Here is an 8,972-nt window from a genome sequence, read left to right as displayed (position 1 = left end):
TACAATTTTCTACCATTGACCAAGAATAATGTCAGTTAAAACATAAGATAGGGCCTTTTCAGCAATAAGCCAATCAGAAAACACTTACTACTCTGTGTGTAATATGAACATAACACATGCAATTCCATGTACAAGATTCTGTGTTAGGTTTGATAATCTACACATGTATCTCCCAAGCTGGCACCATAGAATATTCACCATACATTGTTTAGCTTTGTATCTTTGGCAGTCTTTCTGGTTTATTTTTTGTTGTTGTTTGTTATGTTTTTATAATGTCATTAAGATATCTTGTATTATTGGGTAGGGAGAGCATGCATTGTCCAAATCACAAAATCACAAGGGAAGTGTTCTGCATTCCTCTTTAAGTTCCCATTTTTTAATGCATTTAAAAAATTTTTTTATTAAGGTATCATTGATAAACAATCTTAAGAAGGTTTCACATAAGCAATATTGTGGTTACTATATTAACCCCTATTATCAAGTCCCCCCACACACATCACATTGCAGTCACTGTTTATTAGTGTACTAAGATGCTATAGAGTTTCTTCCTGTCTTCTCTGTGCTATACTGTCTTTCCCCTACATTATGTGTGCTAATCATAACGCCCCTTTTTCCCCTTCTTCCTCCCTCTCCATCCAGCCTCCTCAATCCCTTCCCTTTGGCAACTTAGTTCCTTCTTGGAGTCTGTGAGTCTGCTGCTGTTTTGTTCCTTCAGTTTTGCTTTGTTGTTATACTTCACAAATGAGTGAAATCATTTGGCACTTGTCTTTTCTCTGCCTGGATTATTTCACTGAGCATAATACCTTCCAGCTCCATCCATATTGTTGCAAATGGTAGGATTTGTTTTCTTCTTAAGGCTGAAAAATATTCCATTGTGTATATGTACTACATCTTCTTTATCCATTCATCTACTGACAGACACTTAGGTTGCTTCCATATCTTGGCTATTGTAAATAGTGCTGCAATAAACAAAGGGGTGCATATGTCTTTTTGAATCTGGGATCTTGTTTTCTTTGGGTAAATTCCTAGGAGTGGAATTTCTGGGTCAAATGGTATTCTATTTTTAGTTTGTTTTTGAGGAAACTCCATATTGCTTTCCACAATGGTTGAACTAATTTACATTCCCACCAACAGCATAGGAGAGTTCCCCTTTCTCTGTATCTTTGCTAGCATTTGTTGTTCATTGTATTTTGGATGTTGGCCATCCTAACTGGTGTGAGGTGGTATCTCATTAGGGTTTTAATTTGCATTTCCCTGGTAATTAGGAATGTGGAGCATCTTTTCATGGGCCTGTTGGCCATCTGAATTTCTTCTTTGGAGAAGTGTCTGTTCAGATCCTTCTCCATTTTTTAATTAGGTTATTTGCTTTTTGGATGTGGAGGCATATGAGTTCTTTATATATTTTGGTTGTTAACCCCTTGTCAGATATATCATTTACAAATATATCCTCCCATATGTAGGATGTATTTTTGATCTACTGATGCTGTCCTTTGCTGTACAGAAGTTTTTTAAGCTTGATGTAGTCCCATTTGTTCATTCTTGCTTTTGTTTCCCTTGCCCAAGGAGATGCATTCAGGTAAAAGTTGCTCATGTTTATATTCAAGAAATTTTAAGTTGCTCATATTTATATTCAAGAAATTTGTGCCTATGTTTTCTTCTAAGAGTTTTATGGTTTCATGACTTACATTCAGGTCTTTGATCCATTTTGTTTATTTTTGTGTATGGAGTTAGACAATAATCCTGTTTCATTCTCTGACATGGAGCTGTCCAGTTTTGTCACACCAGTTGTTGAAGAGGCTGTCATTTTCCCATTGTATATCCATGCCTCCTTTATAGGATATTAATTGACAATGTGTGATGGGCTCTGGATTCTCTTCCATTGATTTATGGGTCTGGTCTTATGCCAGTACCAAATTGTCTTGATTACTGTGGCTTTGTAGTAGAGCTTGAAGTTGGGGAGTGTAATCTGCCCAACTTTGTTCATGAAGTCTATTTTGTCTTATACAAGTACTGCAACTCCTGCATTTTTCTCCCTATTATTTGCATGAAATATCTCTTTCCATCCCTTCACTTTTTGTCTGTGTAGTCTTTGGGTTTGAAGTGAGTCTCTTGTAGGCAGCATATAGATGGATTTTGTTTTTATCTATTCTGTAACTCTATGTCTTTTGATTGGTACATTCAGTCCATTTACATTTAGGATGATTTTTATCGATTGATTTGTACTTATTGCCATTGTAGGCTTTAGATTCGTAGTTACCAAAGGTTCAAGGACAGTTTTTTACTATCTAACAGTCTTATTTAACTCACTTTTTACACTATTTTGAACACAATCTAGAGGTTCTTTTTTTTCCTCCTCCACTCTTTATATATTAATTGTCATATTTTGTACTCTTTGTGTATCCCTTGACTGACTTTGTAGGAAGCTGATTTAATTTTGCATTTGCTTAGTAATTAATTGGTCTACTTCCTTTACTGTGGTTTTATTTCCTCTGGTGACAGTTATTTAGCCTTAGGAGCATTTCCATATAGAGCAGTCCCTCCAAAATACATTGTAGAGATGGTTTGTAGGAGATAAATTCCTTTAACTTTTGCTTATCTGGAAATTGTTTAATCCCTACTTCAAATTTAAATGATAATCTAGCTGGGTAGAGCACTCTTGGTTGAAAGCCCATCTGTTCCATTGCATTAAATATGTCATGCCACTCCCTTCTGGCCTGTAAGGTTTCTGTTGATTAGCCTGATGACAGCCTGATGGGTTTTCCTTTGTAGGTGATCTTTTTTCTCTCTCTGGCTGCTTTCAGTGCTCTGTCCTTGTGCTTGATCTTTACCATTTTAATTACTATATATCTTGCTGTTGTCTTCTTTGGGTCCCTTGTGTTGGGAGATGTGCACACTTCCATGTCCTGAGAGACTATTTCCTTCCCCAGATTGGGGAAGTTTTCAGCAATTATTTCCTTAAAGAGACTTTCTATCCTTTTTTCTCTTTCCTTATTCTGGTACCCCTATAATGCAAATATTGTTCTGTTTGAATTGGCTGCACAGTTCTCTTACTATTCTTTCATTACTAGAGATCCTTTTTTCTCTCTGTGCCTCAGTTTCTTTGTATTCCTGTTTTATAATTTCTATCTCATTTATGACCTCCTCTACCTCATCTGATCTGCTTTTAAATCCCTCCATTTTATGTTTCATTTCATATACTGTATTTTTCAAAGTTTCTATCTCTTTCTTGAAGTCCCTGAGATCTTGAATATTTTTCTGTAGCTCTGTGAGCATGTTTATGATTTTTATTTTGAAATCTTTATCAAGGAGATTGGTGATTTCAGTTTCACTTAACCTTCTTTCTGGTGTTTGAGGGATTTTGGTTTGTACAAGATTCTTTTGCCATTTCATATTTTTAATGATTACTCTGGAATAATAACTTTGTGTAGGCAGCAGAAGCTTTACTCACTGCAGCTGCTCAGCACCTGGAGCAATGCCCAGGGGTTGCAGGCAAGCAGTGCCAGTACCTGCCAGGAGGAGAGAGCTCTTTCTGACTTCCTGGCTACCATGCCTACCTCTACTGCCAGCGCCAGTGGGCCAAGTATGCAGGGAGTACCCTCTGAGTTTTGCCCTTGTAGCTGCAGTAGGCAGGGCCACCCTCCAGCTGGCCTGGTGTATGGCAGGGGCAGCAAGTGAGCAGGCTGTGTCTACTGGGAAGAAAAAACCCCTTCCTGCTTCTCGGTTTCAGTGCCTGCCTCCAGTACCAGGGCCAGTGGGCTGAGTGCACAGGGAGGAGCCTCTGTGTTACACCCTTGTAAGCTGCCTTAGACAGGGCCACCCTCTGGGTCTGGCACAATGGTGGGGGCAGCAGGTTTGTGAGCAGGTGCCAGCAGAGAGGAAGGAACGGCAGGCTGCATATCACAGTGCGGGGCCTTGGCGCTGTATTGCCAGCTAGGATGACATACCACCTGAAGCTCCTAAAAATTCCCAACATGCTAGGCTGAGTGTGCCCCAATGATTTTGTCCACCTGTCCTTTCTCCTAAGCAGCAATCTCTGTGTAATCCTTGCACCTTTAGCAGCCCTCTCACTGTTGGGAAGTCTTTCAAAGTGCCCACTTTTCTTTTGTCCTGGAGCAGCCAGTTGTAGGCTCTCTACAAGTGGCTGGAATCTCAGTCTCTCCAAGTATTCTGCCTGTCTTTGCTTTCCCACACCACTAAACTCCAGAGCACCATGTAATGTGGGTTTGCACTACTGGAGCAGATCTCCAGGGGTGGGTGTTCAGCAGTTCTGGGCTTCTACTCCCTCCGCACTCCATTTCTCTTCCTCCCACTGGTGAGCTGGGGTTGGGGAAGGGCTTGGGTCCCACAGCTTTGCTACTTTACCCTCTTCTGTGAGGTCTTTTCTTTTCCCCAGATGTAGGCAATCTGTCACAGCCTTCTTTCTGGTCATTCTTTCAGACTTTGTTGTATTTGCTGTATTTTCATGTTATATGTGGTTTTGGGAGGAGGTTTATTATTTTTTTTTTGTTTTTAAATTTTTTAATAAGGTGTTATTAATATACAGTCTTATGAAGGTTTCACATGAAAAAACAATGTGATAACTACATTTTACCCATATTATCAAGTCCCCACCCATACCTGAATGCAGTCACTGTCCATCAGTGTAGTAAGATGTCATATATTCACTATGTGCCTTCTCTGTATTACACTGTTTTCCCTATGATCCCCCACACCATGTGTACTGAACATAATACCCCTCAATCCCCTTCTCTCTCCCTCCCCACCCACACCCCTCTTCTTTGGTAACCACTAGTTCCTCTTGGAGTCTCTGAGTCTGCTGCTATTTTGTTCCTTCAGTTTTGCTTCATTGTTATACTCCACAAATGAGGGAAATCATTTGGTACTTGTCTTTCTCCACCTGGCTTATTTCACTGAGCATAATGTCCTCCAGCTCCATCCATGTTGTTGCAAATGGTAGGATTTGTTTCTTTCTTATGGCTGAATAGTATTCCATTGTGTATATGTACCACTTCTTCTTTATCCATTCATCCACTGAAGGACACTTAGGTTGCTTCCATATCTTGGCTATTGTAAAAAATGCTGCGATAAACATGGGGTACATATGTCTTTTTGAATCTGAGAAGTTGCATTCTTAGGGTAAATTCCAAGGAGTGGGATTCCTGGGTCAAATGGTATTTCTAGTTTTAGTTTTTTGAGGAACCTCCATATTGCTTTCCACAATGGTTGAACTAGCTTACATTCCCACCAGCAGTGTAGGAGGGTTCTCCTTTCTCCGCATCCTCTCCAGCATTTGTTGTTCTTAGTCTTTTGGATACTGGCCATCCTAACTGGTGTAAGGTGATATCTCATTGTGGTTTTAATTTGCATTTCCCTGATGATTAGTGATGTGGAGGATCTTTTCATATGTCTGTTGGCCATCTGAATTTCTTCTTTGGAGAACTGTCTCTTCATATCCTCTGCCCATTTGTTAATCGGGTTATTTGCTTTTTGGGTGTTGAGGTGTGTAAGTTCTTTATATATTATGGATGTTTGCCTCCATCTTTTTCTGCCTTAAGTTCCCATTTTAATAAGTTCTCAAGTTTTCAGCTGCTGTTCACAGACCACAGGGCTCCACCTGCATCTCCAGGTTTCCTCAGAAGTTCATTAGGTTCAGTGTGACACTATCACCATTGTTTGAACTCAGAGTGGAAATTCCAGGATTTTTTTTTCAGGGGGGTAATTCAACAGTTACTTGTGATTTAAAAAGAAACTCTTTAGAAATTATTAATTGCAGGGGACTTCCTTAACCTCAGAAAGCTATAAAACATCTATAATAAATGTTATGCTTAGTGGTGAAATGCTTAAGAGGATTAATGAAAAAAAACAGGATTGCCTGCTATTATCACATCTATTCAAGCTAGTACTGAAAATGTTAACAAGTACGTAAGGCTAGAAAAAGACATAAAAATTTATAGTGAATGGAAAACCAAAACTGCCATTAGTAGCAGATGACGTAATTGTCTATATTGAAAATGTAAATAAATTATAGGTATATAATTGGAAGGTTGAATATATAGTACACAAAAATCAGAAAATGCAGTTTTAAAGACACAATTTCCAATAAATAGCATCCAGAAATAAGTGTCTAGAAATAAGTTTAACATATAATGTACATGAAAAAAAACTCAATATTATTTATTGACTTCAATGTATGGACTATATCAAGTTCACAAAATTGCAGATTTACTATTTTCAAGATGCATCAACTACTCCTACCCAAACTGATCTATAAATTCAATGTGCTTTCACTCAGAACTCCCATTATTTACAAGCTGATTCTAAGGTATATATGAAAGAACTAAGAAGAGAAAAGACACTCCTGAAGAAGAACAGTGTTGGGGCATGTGCCTTTCCACTTATCAAGAATTTGTAAAATGTTGTCTTAATTAAGATGGTATGGCACCAGTGGAGGTACAATCATATGCATTAGTGAGTAAAAAGCCAGAATCCAAAAATAAACCCATTCATAAATTTTATCTTGATTTATGGCAGAAACTGGAAATGATGGTCTTTTCTATAAATTGTGCTGGGACAATAGGTTACCCCTATATGAAAAATAAATTGAATTTCTACCTCACATGGTAGAGAAAAATCAGTTTTGATTCCTAAATATAAAAGACAAAACTGTCTAATTTTTAAAAGACAATATAGAAGAATTTTTTTATGATTTTAAGAAGAGTGTACCATAAGAAAAAGGTTATGTTATAAAAAATTATTTAAAAAACACAATATATTAGTTTTTGACCCATAAATAAGTGACAAATGATTAGCATACAAAACGTACCTTTCTTAAAAAGCTTTTCTGAAATAGAAAATAGCATAATAGAACAAATGGCGAAAAAATAAAATTTCACGAACAATTAAATACAAATGGCTCATAAGCATGCAAAAAGATACTCAATATCATTTCTAATAGGGGAAATGCAAATTAAAACAACAATAAAATAACCATTACATAGTAATTTGTTGATTATTTAAAAAGTCTGACAATTCCAAGTTTTGGCCAGTAGGTGGAGGAAGAGGAACTTGCGGGAATCACTTTTGCGTGAAATAAATCAGTACAATCATTTGGAAAATAGTACTTTTTGGTAAAGTTATGTATGTGTATACCCTGTGAACCAGTAATTCCCCTTATACATATATATCCTAGAGCATCCCTTACACATGTGTAACTATAGACTAGTACAAAAATATTGAGAGCTGCATTGTTCTTAATAGCAAAACAGTAAGCAATCCAAAGTTCCTCTAAATGGTGGACCAGATAAATAAATGTTGGTGCTGTCATAAAATGGAATAGCAGTCATCTGTAAAAATGAATCAGCCTAGATTAAACTTACAAACATATTGTTGAGTGAGAGAACTGACATAAACATGTATCTTCTAATTTACTCAGAGTTTAAAAACCAACAAAACTAAAGAATTAATTGTTCTGGATTTCAGTCATAGGTGGTAAACTTATAAAGATAAATGACAAATGATTGCTACTGAGTTCAAGATGAAGGTTAAAGCATATAGGGGTGAGGAGGGTGGTGACAGGGAGGGAGAGGGATGAGACTTGAGAGGGGTACACAGAGCCAGCCCTTCAGGTATCCCAGGAATGTTCCATGTCTTGGACTGACAAATGAGAAAGGTTGTTCATTTTGTTACTATTTCTAAAACTGTACATGCATGTATGCATACACACACACACTTATAGTATACATATATATGTTTTATATTCTCTTTTATATTGTACATAAAAGATGTAGATGTTTTATAAAATATGTATATTTATAATCTTTGATAGCTATGATATACTATGCAATTAAAAAAACCTTTTAAACCTTAAGTCATATTGCATCTTTTGGATGTCCTCTATTCAAGTGTATAAGGGACTTCCAGATCATCTAGAATTAGCCATGCATCCTTGCTGCTGCCCATGTATCTTTGCTTATTGTGGATATTCTTTGACTTCAAAATTAGATCTGCACAATCCAGTTCACACCTTACTCATCTTCCCATATCAGATATTTGGAGTTTTTATGGAGAGAGTACAGGGCAATATCTAGAATGGGACCTTGAGGACAGAACAGTTTTCCCTGTATCATATATGCATAATGGCCAAAGCCTTGGTATCCTGTGTTCTCAATCTAGTATGTTTTGTAAGCATTTCAGCTCTGAAATCCCACTATCAAGGTCTCTTATTTTCCCCCTCATGATTCCCACTTACAGGATTTCTTTTCAGCTATAGTAAGGGGCTTCAAGTATCAAGTGGATATTTTTGGAGCTTAGGAGAAATTAAAAGAAAAAAATATGAATGTCTGAATTTACTGACATGGCCGCACTCGACTCTCACAGACATCAGCTACATGAGATGACTACAGCAGAACTCTGAGTAAAGACAAAGATAGCCATACGTCTGAACTCTTAGTTTAATATTTTAAATCAATGTAACAGCCCACAATATTGGCTTAACAATTCAACATTGATAGAAATAATTAAGGAGAAATCACAAAATACAAGTTATTTGGCAATAATATAATAAATATCCATTATTGAGCTGCTACTGTGGAACCATGTTAGGCATACTAGACAGAAAGTCCATTCCTTAAGGTCTTTATTGTCATCAAGATAACCTATAAAAGCATAAAATGAACTGCTTTACTCAGTGAAAATGTATTACTGTGATAATTAGACATGAGGTCTCAATTGAATATAATTACATCTGCTAATCAACATTAAAATAAACATCCCAGATTGATTTGCAGTAATATTGCAACTGTCATCCCTAATAAGAGAAGTACAAACCATGCAGTCAATATTTCAAGGTAAAATTAGATGGTGTTCTGAATTTACATGGACTTCTTTGCCACTTGGTATCTGTATATATGTCCTAGTTTAACTTTAGATATTTCAGTCTTGGTTTTGCTTAAAGCCAAAAAAAAAACTCTTTA

This window comes from Manis pentadactyla, chromosome 5 (assembly GCF_030020395.1).
Source record: "Manis pentadactyla isolate mManPen7 chromosome 5, mManPen7.hap1, whole genome shotgun sequence".
Classification (NCBI taxonomy): domain Eukaryota; kingdom Metazoa; phylum Chordata; class Mammalia; order Pholidota; family Manidae; genus Manis; species Manis pentadactyla.
Note: the sequence above shows the minus strand (reverse complement) of the source record.